Raw genomic sequence first — 18,336 nt, 5'->3', positions numbered from 1 at the left:
CAGGGGATGGGAACAATTGAAATGTGGAGCTGGTTTAAGGAACAGATATTGTGTTTCCTTGATAGGTATGTCCCTGTCAGGCAGGAAGTGATAAGGTAAGGGAACCGTGGTTTACAACAGAAATTGCATCTCTTGTTACAAAGAAAAAGGAGGCTTATGTGTTGATGAGGCAAGATGGTTCAGATGAGGCGATGGAGAGTTTCAGGTCAGCTAGGAAGGATTTAAAGAGAGAGTTAAGAGCAAAGAGAGGACATGAGCAGTCTTTAACACATAAAGGAGAACCCTAAAGCTTTCTATAGGTATGTGAGGAATAAAAGGATGATTAGGGTAGGAATAGGGCCAATCAAAGACAGAAGTGGGAAGTTGAGTATGGGCCCTGTGGAAATTGGAGAGGTGTTAATGAATATCTCTTATCGGTCTGCACTCAGGAAAAGGAGAATATTGTAGAGGAGAAGAATGAGGTACGAGATATTAGACTCGAAAGGTTCGAGGTTAGTTGCAAACAGGTGTTATCAATTCTAGAAGGAGTGAAAGTAGACAAGTGCCCTCGACCGGATGGGATTTATCCGAGGATACTCTGGGAAGCGCGGGAGGAGACTGCAGACCCTTTGGCTTTGATATTCGAGTCGTTATTGTCTACAGGTTTAGTACCAGAGTGGAGGATTGCAAATGTTGTGCCCTTGTTCAAGAAGGGCAGCAGAGATGACCCAGGTAATTATAGACCAGTGAGCCTTACGTCTGTTGAAGGAAAGCTTTTGGAAAGGAATATTAGAGATAGGATTTATAATCATCTAGCAAGCAACAGTTGAATTTCAGACAGTCAACATGGTTTCATCAAGGGCAGATCGTGTCTCACAAACCTCATTGGGTTTTTTGAGAAGGTGAGCAAGCATGTAGATGAGGGTAGGGCAGTTGACGTGGTATACATGGACCTCAGTAAAGCCTTTGATAAGGTTCCACATGGCAGGCTGTTGGAGAAACTGCAGAGGCATGGGTTGTTGTGGTTCTGTTCGCCGAGCTGGGAATTTGTGTTGCAAACGTTTCGTCCTTTCTCTAGGTGACATCCTCAGTGCTTGGGAGCCTCCTGTGAAGTGCTTCTGTGATGTTTCCTCCAGCATTTATAGTGATGGATGTCACCTAGACAGGGGACGAAACGTCTGGAACACAAATTTCCAGCTCGGCAAACAGAACCACAACAATGAGCACCGGAGCTACAAATCATCTCCCGAAATTTGAAGAGGCAAGGGATTGAGGGTGATTTAGCAGCTTTGAATTAGAAACTGGCTTTCTGAAGACGGCAGCGAGTGGTGGTTTATGGAAAATATTCAGCCCGTTGTCCGGTTACTAGTGATGTGCCACACGGATCTGTTTTGGGACTACAGCGGTTTGTCATTTTTATCAATGACTTAGATGCAGGCATAGGTGGATGGATTAGCAGAATTGGACTGAGAGGTGGCAAATGGAGTTCAATGCAGCTAAACGTGAGGTGATTCACTTTGGGAAGAATAACAGGAAGGCAGTGATCTTGGAGTCCATGTACATAGATCCCTGAAAGTTGCCACCCAGGTGGATAGTGCTGTGAAGAAGGCATACGGTGTGTTAGGTTTCATTCGTAGAGGGATTGAGTTCTGGAACCGCAATATCATGCTGCAACTATACAAAACACGGGTGCAGCCACATTTGGAATATTATGTATAGTTCTGTCCTCCATATTTCAGGAAGGATGTGGGAAGCATTGGAAAAGGTGCAGAGGAGATTTACCAGGTTGTTGCCTGGTCTGGAGGGAGGGTCTTATGAGGAAAGGCTGAGAGACTTGGGTCTGTTCTCATTGGAAAGAAGAAGGCTAAGGGGGATTTGATAGAGACATATAAGATGATCAGAGGATTAGATAGGGTAGACAGTGAAAGGCTCTTTCCTAGGATGGTGACGTCAGCTTGTATTAGGGGGCATAACTACAAATAGAGGGGTGATAGGTTTAAGACAGGTGTCAGAGGCAAGTTCTTTATGCAGAGAGTGGTAAGGGCGTGGAATGCCCTACCTGCTAAGGTAGTCAACTCAGCCACATGAGGGAGATTTAAACAATCCTTCGATAAGCGCATGGTTGATTTTGGGGTAGTGTCAAGGAATGAGCTGTGAATAGTTCACAGGTCGGCGCAACATCGAGGGCCGAAGGGCCTGTTCTGCGCTGTGTTGTTCTATGTTCTTTGTTCTATGTTCTAAACTTAGTGCAGGAGGCTGAAAGAAATGAGCAGCTTTAAAACAAAACCCTCTTGGAGTTCAAAGCTTTCAATGAGAGTCTGAGCCCGGTGGTAAGTTCAGGTAACCTTTATTGCATCCCAACTTTGTTACAGCTTCAGATCCCCCCAGCAAAAAGGCAGAGAAAAAGCAGTTGCTTTTTGAACAGCTCAAGGTCAAAGTGCACACACCACACCTCTCCTAGTCCCACCCCCCTCACTGTCTTTACTATTGCCCAGCACCAAGTTGTCCCTTTGTAATCGGATCCTTGTTACAGCCGTAACCCGGAGGAAGTATTGCCTCACTCAGCAATTTCAACCCATACCCTGTCTCCAAGTAAGTTTCTCCCCGCTGGTTTGCCTGGAAGGGGCAGTGTAGAGTCAACCAGACTGCTGTGGGTCTGTATTCACGTGTAGGCCAGACCGGGTAAAGGGTGCAGCTGGAACGACTGAGTGAATCCTTTCCCACAATAGCGGTTCCCTTCCCGAGCAAGGGAGAGTGTGAATCAGATGGGGGCTTTCTCCCCTGCACCATCCCCTCCCTGAAACGGTCTCATTGTTAGATTCCGAACTCCACAATTCGGACCGAATACCAATTCTGCCATCTGTCGTGGCAGGATTCAAACCTGGGAGTCCCGGAACCGGGTTGATAGTCCAATCGATAATGGCACTCGGCCGTCACTCCTTCAATCCCCCTGTGATGGCACGTGAACTCGCTGGTGCTCCTGCAGGTGGGAGGAGTAGGTGAAGCCCTTCCCGCACTGAGAGCAGGTGAACGGCCGCTCCCCCGTGTGGATCCGCTGGTGCCTCAGCAGGGTGGAAGATGTGCTGAAGGCCTTCCCACACTCGGGGCAGCTGAAGGGCCTCTACCCCGTGTGGACCCGCCGGTGGGTCAGGAGGTGGGAGGAATACCTGAAGCCCTTCCCGCACTGAGAGCAGGTGAATGGTCTCCCCCCCCCACTGTGTGGATCCGCTGGTGCGTCAGCAGGGTGGAGGAATTGCTGAAGGCCTTCCCGCACTGGGGGCAGCTAAACGGCCTCTCCCCGGTGTGGACCCGCTGGTGGTTCTGGAGGTTGAAGGAGCAGGTGAAGCTCTTCCCGCACTGAGACCAGGTGAACGGACTATCCCCCGTGTGAATACGCAGGTGGGTCATCAGGGAGGATACGTGGGTAAAGGCCGTCCCGCACTCGGGGCAGCTGAAGGGCCTCTCCCCCGTGTGGATACGCTGGTGGCTCAGCAGGGTGGAGGAGCAGGTGAAGCCCTTCCCGCACCGAGAACAGGTGAACGGCCTCTCCCCAGTGTGGACATGCTGTGGGTCAGCAGGTTGGAGGAGCAGGTGAAGCCCTTCCCACACTGACAGCAGGTGAACGGCCTATCCCCCGTGTGGATACGCTGGTGACTCCGCAGGGTGGAGGCCTGGGAAAAGGCCTTCACGCACTCTCGGCAGCTGAAGGGCCTCTCCCCCGTGTGTACATGCTGGTGGCTCAGCAGGTGGGAGGATGTGCTGAAGGCCTTCCCGCAATCTGGGCATCTGAAGGGCCTCTCCGTGTGGTCCTGCTGGTGGGCCAACATGTGGGAGGAATGTCTGAAGGCCTTCCCGCACTCGGTGCAGAGGAATGGCCTCTCCCCGGTGTGACTGCGCCGATGAGTCTCCAGGGCAGACGGGACACGGAAGCTTTTCCCACAGTCGCTACACTTCCACGGTTCCTCCACAGGGCGGAATTCCTCAGGTTTCTCCATGGCCACAGCTTCAGCTGCTCACAAACACGTGTCGAGCCCCTCCCTGCCGTGAAGTCCCCTTTCCAGGCCGTATAACTGTTTCAGGCACCACGCACACTGCGCTGCAACAGTGGGGTCTCTCGTCCAGTCCCACTGATGCTGAAAACGTCCTCAAACAGGAACCAAAAAGCATTGATCCCTCTCTCAGAAATCACAGTCAAAAATCGTTGGGGTCCCGATGGATTGAGTGACTGTCAGACATTGACAGCAAAGTGAGGACTGCAGACGCTGGACAGTCAGTCAAAAACTGTGGTGCTGGAAAAGCACAGCAGGTCAGGCAGTATCCAAGGAGCAGGAGAATCAATGTTTCGGACATAAGCCCTTCATCCACTGATTTTGAAACTTCAGTCTTCAGATTTTCAAATACTCTGCAAAAAGAGTTTACAAAAGTCATCACTATCAGAGCAGGGCATAAATTCAGAACAAGCAATTCTACTTTCTGTGGAATATTCTTTTGTTGTTCCACAAAATTGAAAGCACCATCCCACTCTCTCTCCCCCTCTGTTCTCACTCTGCTCTAACTAATTCCCCTGAAGTTGCTGATTCAGGATCTTACAGGGGCAGAAAAAGCAAAAACATCAAGACTGACATCTCTCTGAATTTTGGATAACTCCACCTGAAAATTAATATCTTTCACAATACTGGGATACTGCTGAGAGTGAGCAGGTCTGATTTTGGGAAGCAAAAAAAAAGTGTCAATTCAGGGTGAACCTGCAATGCAGCTTCTTGAGGAAGGACCAGACACAAAATGGTTAATGACCCCAGGAAGGTGGGAGCAAAATGAGACATCAAGGCATTAACATCAATACACTTCAGTCAAACTCTTCAGCTCCCAGTCATGGCAGAACATGCTCTGAAAGTCCAGCCTTCACAACCACACTTCTGCTTCCACTGAAGACAATTAGAGACACACAGCCCAGATATCCTAAATTAATCTAGTCATATTTGCCATCACTTGGCCACGATATGGGCCGGGAGCTGGCAGCTGGGACTAAATTGGGTTGGCTATCTTGTCAGCAAGGACGAGTTGGACCGAAGGGTCTGTTTCTGTGCTGTACATCTCTATGACTCCAGTCGCATTTACCATCACTTGGCCCTGACCCAAGTGAACCCTTCATATTCATATGCCAGATCGCATCGATACTCAGTCAGTGGTTTTCCCGATCAGGCTGTTCTACGTGATCAAACAGGTCAGTGGGTAGGCGATCCCCCACCTCTTAGTTCAAGTATCTCTACGAGAACTCCCTTGCTGCAGGGTCCCTTGGAGACACTTCAACTGGACTTCATTGAGTTGTAGAAATGAGTTGAGTTGCTATAAATATGTTTTGTTTATTGTTGATGTCTTTTTGAAGGGGATTGGAGCCTACCCTCCTCCTAACGCTACTGCTGAGACTGTGGTGAAGATTTTGTTTAAGGAAATAATTCCCTGCTTCAGTATACCTGCGTACATTAGCTCGGACAATGGACCACACTTTGTAGGTAATATTAATGGAGAACTCTGTTCCCAGCTTTGTATTTGTCGGTAACTGCATGGTGCTTATCATCCTCAGGCGGCCGGCCTTGTTGAATATTTTAACCAGACTCAAGACTAAACTTGCCAAATTAATGGCAGAGTCTGGCCTCTCCTGGTTATGCTAATCCCTGTGGCCTTATTCCAGATGCGATCCATGTCTGCGGGCAAGACACGACTGTCTCCAGCTGAGAGTCTCTCTGGTCACCCTCTCCGTACCCCTTGGAACGATTCGGCTCCCTTCTCAGTCCACTTCCACTACCAAAGCAATGATTGGTTATGTTCTTGCTCTAACTAATGTTATGCGTGCCTTTCACTCCCAGGAGCGTGCGGCCTACAGCGATGTTCCCTCCCTTTCAGCCTCGTCACGGGTAGAGCCTGGTTCGTTGGTGTTCATCAAGAACTGCACTGGCAAAGGCCTCCAACTTCGTTGGGATGGTCCCCTCCAGGTTTTATTTCCCACCCTAATGGCGGTCACAGTCGCTGCGCGCTCAGTTTGGGTCCAACCGCACCATTGTAAATTGATTGGCCGCACCAATCAAAAATGGACTCTTACATCAGAAAGACCAGATGGTCCATCTGGACAGTAGAAATCAGTGGGAGTTACCATGTCGTTACCATGTTTTTTTGATTTTACCTGCAGACGCAAGCCTAGTGAGGATAAAAATGATCAACCCCCTCCATTATGGTAAATATTTTAAAGACACTCAGGAACACCATCCCTTTTTGGAGGACGGGCCAACTCGAGAAAAGGGAACCCTGATAAGGGAAACTCCTCAATCCACAAACTACTTATTTATACAGGCCCACAGAACGCTCTTCACCCCAGAGGCAATAGTATGTTACTCCTCTCTATCGGGAGATGACTTACTTGCCCCGTCCCCAGTCCCTGATTCCATTCTATTCGTCAGACTTCCTACTGCCGATGCTACCAAGAGAAATATCACTTTCCAATACGTTCGGTCTGTGTATACAAACAGCTGGTGTATCACTGGCTGGGGTACAGTGGGCCTAATGCGGCACATGGACCTGGAACCCTTCCCTTGTGCATTTTTAGGCCTTTTCTCTTTTCAGAATCTGATACTGTCACCAAGACCATGTACAATAGAGCTAAGGGAGAGCCCAATGGGAACAGCATTCTGAGGACCATTGTCTCCCATACAGTGCGAGTGCTCGAGTTACTTGGCCCATTTTTTACAACGCTCAAGCAATTCCTCTTGCAAAACGTCGACCCTTTACTCCTGTAGACCTGACCAGACCCCCTGCTGTAACATTTCAGTAACCTATTTCGACAAACTCTCCCTAATATGCACCAAACCAGACTATTATTTCTTCAGCTCAGGTAAAGCTACCAATTTCCTTGTCCTGGATGGCAAAGATGTCCCTCATAAGGTCACTATCAGAGCCCTTGTTCCCACAACAGTACCTTGTCCTAGCCAGTGGACAAGTCGATGGAAATTCCATCTGAGGAGGATATAGTGTTCGGTCTCAGCCAACCTTGCTCCAACTGGAAGGATCCAAAGGGACTGGGTGACAATACAGAACACCCGATAGGCTGGGGACTCCAGAGTACCCTGAGGTTGGAAGGATCGGCAGGGGTGACAAGTCAACAGAACCGCAATTCTCTCTTTGGCGGCCTGACCATTCGAGGAAATAAGACTAAAGAGGCTCTGAAACAGAGTAAACTGGGATTATCAGACCTATGTCTTTACTCTATACAGAATCGGTATGCCTTAGACTATATACTTGACCGGGAGGGTGAGGTCTGCACCATTATCCAAGATAAATGCACTATGGGCATTCCCAATCTCACTGGCAATATTACTAAGATACAAGAAGAGATCCAAGTATTCCTTGACAGAATGACTGAAGGGACCATTTGGGGAAACTGCAGATCGGGCTCATGGTACAATTGGCTTATCAATTTAGCTGTGTATGGTAGAACACTTTTCCTCTGTTTGTCGGGATTGCTATTGTTCGCTGTTTAATTGCTAAGCTTATGAGGTTCCTTAGTGATATAGATTTGCCGCAGAAGATGCTCTTTTTGTGATCTGATGGCTCACCCACACGTGTCGATGGCGATGATAAATATGACCAGATGAGCTGTGAAGATGGTGGTGCCGCTCTACAGGATGTTGATGGCAGGACTACCTTGAAGGGCATTTGTTTGGACTAGCCTTCTCTTTCAGTGATCACGGTGCAATCAAAGGTAGGAATGAGGGTGTGGGCATCTGGGTGATAAAGTCTATAGCCTTAAAACTTGTCTTTACACATTTAGACTAAAATGTAATGCTGAATTATTGAATACATTTACTGCACTAGAAAATAAACAGACAGGTAGGCTCAGAAAGAGGAGAGAACTGAAAAATAGGGACACCTGGGCTCACCAAATGATAACAGGATGCTGTGAGGCAATTAAGAACGTTTGCCTCAGCATCAGTGAATCTGTGTGAACAGGACACCAAGTGATCACATTGACGGCCGTTCCCTTGTGAGACCCTTTTAGTGCTGAGGCTGTTGAATCCCGTAGAAAATTAACTCTTAGTGCTTATCTGCTACGGATTGAAATGAATTGCATTTTGGGACTTTATGATGATATTGAGTAGCCATTACTGGCTATGAAATACAAACTCTGTAAAAGGAAATATTGATAAAGCTTTACCTTACTTGCTGCAGCCGAGGCTCCAGCGGAGGAAACAGGCCGCGGGCACACTTCCGGCTTCGGGATGGCCACGCCCCGGTCCTGGTCCCGCCCGCTCTTCCTCCATGGCGACACGTAAACCCCGCCCCTTCCGAACGACGCTCGTAAACCCCGCCCTTTGGAGCGGTGCACGCAAACCCCGTTACTTCGAGACAAAGCCCCGCCTCTTGGCCCCAAACATCTTTCCCACTCGCGCACCAAACATCGCTCTTTCGCCGCGGTCCCCGCGTGAGTCAAAACCACGCCCCCTGCCCCCACACGCAACCGCCCACAAAGCCGCGCGCCTGCAGGCGAGCCGCGCCGCACCGCCCAGTGAGCCTCGCCCCGCTACTAGCGCGCGACCCTCTCACGAGACCCGCCCCGCCCATGAGCACTGCTCTCCTGCTAAAACCCGACCCCAGGATAAACCCCGCCTCTCCTGGTAAACCCCGCCCACCCAGGTGTATTTGGAAGCCCTGGCTTCTGCAGCGCTGCTCCTTCTGCGGTTAGCTGTGCTGCAGGATCATAAGACACAGAATTAATAGCAAAACATCACAGTGTCATGCAACCGATGCAATATTTGGAACAAACCTGAACCACTGCTGAGTCCTTCATCTTTTAGAATGGGTTGCAGGTTTCACTTCATCAATATGTAAATTCCAGAACTTTCGATCAGATTCCCTAGTGTGGAAACAGGCCCTTCGGCGGAATAAGTCCACACTGACCCGCCGAAGCGCAAAACGCCCAGCCCTATTGCCCGTCACCTAACACTACGGGGCAATTTAGTTTGGCCAATTCACCCTAACCCGCATGTCTTTGGACTGTGGGAGGATACCCGCGCAGACGCAGGTGGGGGGGGGGGGGGGGGGGGTAAGGGGAGGTGGGAATTGAACCCGGGGCTCTGGCGCTGTGAGGCACCAGTGCTAACTACAAAAAAAAGGAATAGGGATGTAAGGCAGGATTTCAGGGAGCTAGGGTGGGAGCTGAGGGCTAGAACAAACAGAGTGGTTATCTCTGGTTTGTTGCCTCCTTTCCCAGGTATCTGACCCTTGTCTTTCGTGTCCTCCCCTACCCTTCCTGTTATCCCTTGATCGCAGTCTCCTTTTTGTTATTTCTTCTACTGCCTCCACCATCATTTTGGCTTTCTGATTCTGATTCTCGTCTTCCCTTTTCACATACACTTTCTGTGCCTCACGTAACAGCTCTTCCATCGGTCTTTCACTCCATCCATCTAATTTCTGTAATTTCTTTTGTATGTCCAGCCATGATTTAATTACAAACTAGACCTTTAAGAGTCCCTGTGCTATCTGATTATCGGGATCCATTCCCAAACACTTCCTTGTGGCCTCCTTGAGCCTTTTAAGAAATGCAGAAGGGGTTCCATCCTTCTCTTGTCGTACTTCAAAGGCCTTAACAAAGTTTTATGATCTTGGTGCCGCCTCTTTAATTCCTAATATTCCCATTTCTCATAGATCCCGCATTGACTCCCTATCTTCTCTGTCATTATTTTCCCAATGAGGGTCAACATTTGGGAATTTTTGTTCGGCTTGGGCCCGTTCTTCCCCAACTGTGTGCCTCTTTTCCCATTCCTTTTAAGCCGCTCTCCTAATCATACCTCGTTCTTCCCCTGAAAATAACGCTCTTAAAATTGCCATCAGTTCTCCCTGGGTATATAAATTAGTCCCTAGGAATTGCTTTAATTGTTCGGCTAGTCCAACCGGATCCTCTATTAAACTTTTCATTTCCTTTTTAAAGACCCTAACTTCACTGCTAGTTAAGGGAGCGTTTACATATCCGATTGTACCTTCCCCAATCGGAACCTCTCCTAAGGGACATAATTTTACATTTTCCATTATCTCTGCCCCTCCTTTACGTGTGGTGGCTCAAATGACTCTGCCCCCCCCCCCCCCCCCCAGGTTCTGCATCTTTTAGTTCAGAGTCCGTTTCCATTTCTGTGTCTGGACTCGGTTCTACTTCGGGAGCTGTAGGCTCGTTCCGGGGAGTAGTATATGGGGGCGGCAAACACATCAAGGGATCCCATTGTGGCTTCCCTTGTTCATTCTTTTTCTGTTCTTTCCCTGATTCCTCCCTATTCATGGGACATAATTTTACTCCCGCGCTCACTATCCAACAAGCCGCATAATCGGACTCTTTTTGACTGTATGCTTCTTTTTGATTGACATATATATTAAGACCTTGACGCAGCCAATCCTCATCGGACCCATATTTGGGCCTAAAAATACCAGGCGCCTTAATACTTTCTCTAGTCCAGACAAAACAACAATAGTTTACCATTGTAGCCTTATCTTTCCCCGGCGTCCGGGAGTTGTGTTCCCAATTTCCCAACATTCTCCCAAAGGACTGTCGGGTGAAATATATTCCCCTTTAACGTTATTTACAGATCGATCGTTACCCAGCCAACTCCCCGTGCCTCCCATTGTTGCTAAGTTAATTAATCTTAACGAGGTCCGGTGTCACCATTTTCCACACCCCCTTCAGGGTCCTGACTAGACACCTTACTCGTCCGATTAATCTGACCAACTATATGCATTTTGAGACTTCACCTGTTTTCCATAAATTACTTTGATGTAAGGATAAAAGAGATTAGTTAGAAACTGATAGTAAGGCAGTCATGACCTGTAAAAAGAACAGGAGTTAACATTTTATTTCATAATCTGTAAAATTTTTAACCTTAAAAGAAATCATGTTAAAATTTCCATAGTAGAAATCAGATTCAAAACAGTCCTGGATCTCAAGCTCCACGGAACAAAGCAGAAACATTCAATCACCAACAAACAAATGTGCATTCAAACCAAATCACAAAGGGTTATACTTTCTAGTTGCTGTCCAGCTCTTTCTCTCTCCCACACACACACACACACAGACACCATGTCTCACTGACACTTTGAGCTTTCCGCAACGACTCCTCTAGCTTTTGAATATTCATCTGGACGTCTGGCCATAAGTTAGTTACGAAGTGCACCCTCAGTAGCCCTTCAGCTCCTAGCCCTTCTGACACGGGCTGTTTTCCATTGACATATGCTTAATTTTATATATCGCCAATTCCCCATACTTTTATATGTCCCGACCACCAAGGCAATACTTTAAAGGTCTCTCTTCTTACCTTGGTCTATGCACAGAGTTACCTGGTCATTTCAGTGCACCCCATCCCGCAGCAATTCTCGCAGCAAATACCGCTGCCCCCGGTTGCCTGGATATATCCTTTGCTGAAAATGTGTTGCTGGAAAAGCGCAGCATGTGTTGCTGGAAAAGGCATCATCCAGGGAACAGGAGAATCGACGTTTCGGGCATAAGCCCTTCAGCCCTTCTTAAAGGATATATCCTTTGAGAACTTTCCCTACCCGGGTCTTGTGCACAAGAGTTGCCCGACCGAACCCGCCGTGTCTGCTTGCCTTGTTTCCAGGGTCTCCCAGTCCGGATCGTACTCGCCCAAACCGCGAACGACAAGCAAGGGAGTCGGAGATCACCGAAATCGGCGAGGTGCACCTCCACGGTCATCCCAAGAGCGTCGAGCGGTCTGAGTTTTGGATCCCAGAACGAGGCCCCCAATTGTGAGAAACAGAACTCACTCACAAACCAATCAGCCTGAGACAAAGCCTTGGAAGCAAGAACAATTTATTATCGTCTTGTAAGTACCGGATGCTTCTGCAATCAAGCAGAAATGCGCGCCAAAGCAGAGCATGTTAGCTTTCTTATTCAGTTTACAAGTTGCGGAATCATGCCTCCCTTTTCCCATCCTATCATAAGCCGATTACCTCACTTGTTAGTTATTTTCTTATCTGGTCATCCTGCTGTCCTTGTCTGCCTTCTTTGTTCCTTGTTTGTTACAGCTTGTTCTTTTATCCAGTTTCTCTTATTATACTATAAGCTTTATTGTGAAATGCCCCTGCTGCTTCTTTTTGTGGTCAACTACAATACTTTAAAGTTATTTCCTAGCTTAAAACTATTTTCTTTAAAAGACCCTCGATATTCATTAAAGTCTTAACCTTACGTATGCTACATGCTACAAGAATTCCGCTTCCCTTCCCCCCACTACACCACCTCACCCATCTGCAAAAACATTTTTAATCTCCCACAGAAAGAGGGATAGGGATGTAAGGCAGGATTTCAGGGAGCTAGAGTGGAAGCTGAGGGCTAGAACACAGTGGTTGTCTCTGGTTTGTTACCCGTGCCACGTGATAGCAAGACAAGGAATAGGGAGAGATATCAGCTGAACACGTGGTTACAAGGATCGTGCAGGAGGGAGGGTTTCAGGTTTTTGGATAATTGGGGCTTATTCTGGGGAAGGTGGGACTTGTACAAACAGGACAGTCTTCTCTTGAACCAGAGGGGTACTAATATACTGAGTGGGAAATTTGCTGGTGCTATTCGAGTGGGTTTAATCTAGCTCAGCAGGGGGATGGCAACCGGGGGTGTAGGTGCAGTGCATAGGAGGATGAGAGTAGGAATCACAGGGACAGGATTTCAGGGTCACAGGAATGTGATGGCAGACAGCGAAATGGTTTGAAGTTTGTCTATTTCAACGCCAGAGTATCCGCAATAAGGACGGTGAGCTTGCAGCACGGATAGGTACCTGAGACTTGGATGTTGTGGCCATTTCGGAGACATGGAGAGAGCAGGGTGAGGAATGGATGTTGCAGGTTCCAGGGTTTTGATCTTTCATTCAGAACAGCCAAAGCGGTAAAAGAGGGAGAGGCGTGGCCTTGTTAGTCAAGGATAGTATAACAGTGGCTGACAGAACTTTTGATGAGGACTCGTCTACTGAGGTAATGTGGGCTGAGGTTAGAAACAGGAGAGGAGAGGTCACAGCTTGGAGTTTTTTTTATAGGCCTCCGCAGAGTTCCAGGGAAGTGGAAGAGGGGATTAGCAAAATTATTCTGAGTAGGAGTGAAAGGAACAGGGTGGTCATTATGGGGGACTTTAACTTCCCCAACATTGACTGGAAATGCTTTCACTCTAGTACGTCGTATGGATCAGTTTTTGTCCAGGGGAGGTCACACTGGATCTGATGCTTGGTAATGAACCAGGCCAGGTGTTTGATTTAGTGGAAGGTGAGCACTTTGGAGAGAGTGACCATAATTCAGTTAGGTTTCATTTAGCGATGTAAAGGGATAGGAACATGCCACAGGTCAAGAGTCATCGGTGGGGCAAGGGCAATTATAATGCAATTTGGGAAGACTTAGGATGCATAGATTCGGGTAGCAAAACGCAGGGGATGGGGACAATTGAAATGTGGAGCTGGTTTAAGGAACAGCTATTGTGTGTCCTTGATAGGTATATCCCTGTCAGGCAGGGAGGAAGCTTTCTATAGGTATGTGAGGAATAAAAGGATGATTACGGTAGAAATAGGGCCAATCAAAGACAGAAGTGGGAAGTTGAGTGTGGGCCCTGTGGAGATTGGAGAGGTGTTAATGAATATCTCTCATCGGTCTTCACTCAGGAAAAGGAGAATATTGTAGAGGAGAAGAATGAGGTACGAGATATTAGACTCGAAAGGATCTAGGTTAGTTGCACACAGGTGTTATCAATTCTAGAAGGAGTGAAAGTAGACACTTTCTACTTGGATGGGATTTATCCAAGGATTCTCTAGGAAGCGAGGGAGGAGAATGCAAACCGTTTGGCTTTGATATTTGAGTCGTCATTGTCGACAGTCTTAGTACCAGAGTGGAGGATTGCAAATGTTGTGTCCTTGTTCAAGAAGGGCAGCAGAGATGACCCAGGTAATTATAGACCAGTGAGCCTTACGTCTGTTGAAGGAAAGCTTTTGGAAAGGAATATTAGAGATAGGATTTATAATCATCTAGCAAGCAACAATTTGTTTTCAGAGAGTCAACATGGTTTCATCAAGAGCAGATCATGTCTCACAAACCTCTGAGTTTTTTGAGAAGGTGAGCAAGTATGTAGATGAGGGTAGGGCAGTTGACGTGGTGTACATGGACCTCAGTAAAGCCTTTGATAAAGTTCCACATGGTAGGCTGTTGGAGTAAATGCAGAGGCATGGGATTGAGGGTGATTTAGCAGTTTGGATTACAAACTGGCTTTCTGAAAGAAGGCAGCGAGTGGTGGTTTATGGAAAATATTCAGCCTGGAGTCCGGTTACTAGTGGTGTGCCACAAGGATCTGTTTTGGGACTACTGCGGTTTGTCATTTTTTTAAATAGCTTAGACACAGGCATAGGTGGATGGATTAGTAAATTTGGAGACGACACTAAAGTTGGTGGAGTACTGGACAGTTTGGAAGAATGTTATAGGTTGCAGGATGAGCAGAGGATTAGATAGGGGAGACAGTGAAAGACTTTTTCTTAGGATGGTGACGTCAGCTTCCCAAAGTGAATCACCTCACATTTAGCTGCATTGAACTCCATTTGCCAACTCTCAGCCCAATTCTGCAGTTTATCCAAGTCCCCCTGCAACCTGTACAAATTGAGGGGTGATAGATTTAAGACAGATGTCAGAGGCAAGTTCTTTATGCAGAGAATGGTAAGGGCGTGGAATGCCTTACCTGCTAAAGTAGTTAACTCCGCCACATTAGGGAGATTTAAACATTCCTTAGATAAGCGCATGGTTGATTTTGGGATAGTGTAGGGGAACGAGCTGAGAATGGTTCACAGGTCGGCGCAACATCGAGGGCCGAAGGGCTGGATTGTTCTATGTTCTTTGTTCTATGTTCTAAACTTCGTGCCGGAGGCGGAAAGAAATGAGCAGCTTTAAAACAAAAACCTCTTGGAGCTCAAAGCTTTCAATGAAAGTCTGAGCCCGGTGTTAAATTCAGGTAACCTTTATTGCAACCCAACTTTGTTACAGCTTCAGATCCCCCCAATAACAAGGCAGAGAAAAAGTAGTTGCTTTTTGAACAGCTCAAGCTCAAAGTGCACACACCACACCTCCCCTGTCCCACCCCCCCTCACTGTCTTTACTATTGGCCAGCACCAAGTTGTCCATTTGTAATTGGATCCTTGGTACAGCCGTAACCCGGAGGAAGTATTGCCTCACTCAGCAATTTCAACCCATATCTTGTCTCCAAGTAAATTTCTCCCCGCTCATTTGCCAGGAAGGGGCAGTGCAGAGTCAACCAGACTGCTGTGGGTCTGTAGTCACGTGTAGGTCAGACCGGGTAAAGGGTGCAGCTGGAATGACTGAATGAATCCTCTCCCACAATGGCGGTTCCCTTCCCGAACAAGGGAGGGGGTGAATTAAATGGGGGCTTTCTCCCCTGTACCACCCACTCCCTCTGCCATCTGTCGTGGCAGGATTCAAACCTGGGAGTCCCCGGATCCGGGTTGATAGTCCAATCGATAATGGCACTCGGTCGTCACTCCTTCAATCCCCCTGTGATGGCACGATCGCTGGTGCCTCCGCAGGTGGGAGGAGTAGGTGAAGTCCTTCCCTCACTGAGAGCAGTTGAATGGCCTCTCCCCTGTATGGACCCGCTGGTGGGTCAGCAGGGTGGAGGCCTAGGTAAAGTCCTTCCCACACTCGGGGCAGCTGAAAGGCCTCACTCCCGTGTGGATCCGCTGGTGCCGCATCAGGGAGAAGACGTGGTTAAAGGCCTTCCCGCACTCTGGGCAGCTGAAGGGCCTCGCACCCGTGTGGACACGCTGGTGGGTCTGGAGTTTGGAGGAGCAAGTGAAGCCCTTCCCACACTCGGGGCAGCTGAAGGGCCTCTCCCCCGTGTGGATACGCTGGTGGCTCAGCAGGTTGGAGGAGCAGTTGAAGCCCTTCCCACATTGAGAGCAGGTGAACGGCCTCTCCCCCATGTGGACCCGCTGGTAGGTCTGGAGTTTGGAGGAGCAGGTGAAGCCCTTCCCACACTCGGGGCAGCTGAAGGGCCTCTCCCCCGTGTGGATCCGCTGGTGGGTCAGCAGGTTGGAGTAAGTGCTGAAGGCCTTCCCGCACTTGGGGCAGCTGAAGGGCCTCTCCCCCGTGTGGACCCGTTGGTGGCTCCGCAGGTTGGAGGAGCAGGTGAAGCCCTTCCCGCGCTGAGAGCAGGTGAACGGCCTCTCCCCCGTGTGGACCCGCTGGTGGGTCAGCAGGTTGGAGGAATAACTGAAGGCCTTCCCGCACGCTGGGCAGCTGAAGGGCCTCTCCCCTATGTGGTCCTGCTGGTGGGCCAACAGGTGGGAGGAATGTCTGAAGGCCTTCCCGCAGTCGGTGCAGGGGAATGGCCTCTCCCCGGTGTGACTGCGCCAATGAGTCTCCAGGGCAGACGGGAAACGGAAACCTTTCCCACAGTCGCCACACTTCCACGGTTCCTCCACAGGGCGGAATTCCTCAGGTTTCTCCATGGCCACAGCTTCAGCTGCACACAAACACGTGTAGAGCCCCTCCCTGCCGTGAAATCCCCTTTCCAGGCCGTATAACGGTTTCAGGCTCCACGCACAGTGCGCTGCAACAGTAGGGTCTCTCGTCCAGTCCCACTGATGCTGAAAACGTCCTCAAACAGGAACCAAAAAGCATTGATCCCTCTCACAGAAATCACAGTCAAAAATCGTTGCGGTCCCGATGGATTGAGTGACTGTCAGACATTGACATCAAAGAAAGGACTGCAGACGCTGGACAGTCAGTCAAAAAATGTGGCGCTGGAAAAGCACAGCAGGTCAGGCAGCATCCGAGGAGCAGGAGAGTCAATGTTTCGGGCATAAGCCCTTCATCTATTGATTTTGAAACTTCAGTCTTCAGATTTTCAAATACTCTGCAAAAAGAGATTACAAAAGTCATCACTATCAGTGCAGGGTAGACATTCAGAACAAGCAATTCTACTTTCTTTGGAGTATTCTTTTGTTGTTCCACAAAATTAAAAGCACCATCCCACTCCGCTCTAACTAATTCCCCTGAGGGTGCTGATTCAGGATCTTACAGGGGCAGGAAAAGCAAAAACATTAAGACTGACATCTCTCTGAATTTTGGATAACTCCACCTGAACGTTAATATCTTTCACAACACTGGGATACTGCTGAGTGAGCCGGTCTGATTTTGGGAAGCAAAAACAAAAGTGTCAATTCAGGGTGAACCTGCAATGCAGCTTCTTGAGGAAGGACCAGACACAAAATGGTTAATGACCCCAGGAAGGTGGGAGCAAAATGAGACATCAAGGCATTAACACCAATACACTTCAGTCAAACTCTTCAGCCCCCAGTCAGGGCAGAACATGCTCTGAAGGTCCAGCCTTCACAACCACACTTCTGCTTTCACTGAAGACAATTAGAGTCTCACAGCGCAGAAACAGACCCTTTAGCCCAACCTGCCCAGATATCCTACATTAATCTAGTTCCGTTTGCCATCACTTGGCCCCTATATGGGCGGGGTGCTGGCAGCTGGAACTAAATTGGGTTGGCTATCTTGTCAGCAAGGACGAGTTGGACCGAAGGGTCTGTTTCTGTGTTGTACATCTCTATGACTCCAGTTGCATTTACCATCACTTGGCCTCGACCCATCTGAACCCTTCATATTCAAATGCCCGTCCAGGAGCCTTTTAACTTATCATCGTACCAGCACCCAACACTTCCTTTGGCAGCTCACGCCATCGCTCAAGCAACACCACATTGAAAGCGTCTGGTCTAGTGCACCAGATGACATCAGGATAGCCTCAGATCGTTCCAGATCGCATCGATACTCAGGTCAGTGGCTTTCCCGATCAGGATGTTGTACGTGATCAAACATGTCCGTGGGTAGGCGATCCTCCACCTCTTAGTTCAAGTATCTCTACGAGAACTCCCTTACTGGAGGGTCCCTTGGAGACACTTCAACTGGACTTCATTGAGTTGTAGAAATGAGTTGAGTTACTATAAATATGTTTTGCTTATTGCTGATGTCTTTTCGAAGTGGATTGAAACCTACCCTCCTCCTAACACTACTGCTGAGACTGTGGTGAAGATTTTGTTTAAGGAAATAATTCCCTGCTTCAGTGTACCTGCATACATTAGCTCAGACAATGGACTACACTTTGTAGTAATATTAATGGAGAACTCTGTTCCCAGCTTTGTATTTGTCAGCAACTGCATGGTGCTTGTCATTCTCAGGCAGCCGGCCTTGTTGAATGTTTTAACCAGACTCAAGACTAAACTTGCCAAATTAATGGCAGAGTCTGGCCTCTCCTGGTTATGTTAATCCCTG

The 18,336-nt window shown here is 48.4% G+C and overlaps 1 pseudogene; it reads right to left on the bottom strand.

Moving 5' to 3' along the window:
* Window positions 1-2,716: 2,716 nt before the first annotated feature.
* Window positions 2,717-18,336, bottom strand: part of LOC148143755 (uncharacterized) — a 39,106-nt pseudogene continuing 23,486 nt past the window's right edge.

The sequence above is a fragment of the Chiloscyllium plagiosum genome, unplaced genomic scaffold (genome assembly GCF_037043375.1).
Source record: "Chiloscyllium plagiosum isolate Xiang-an unplaced genomic scaffold, Cpla_swu_hap1 HiC_scaffold_27, whole genome shotgun sequence".
In the NCBI taxonomy this organism is placed as follows: Eukaryota; Metazoa; Chordata; class Chondrichthyes; order Orectolobiformes; family Hemiscylliidae; genus Chiloscyllium; species Chiloscyllium plagiosum.
This window is presented reverse-complemented; position numbering and strand designations above follow the sequence as displayed.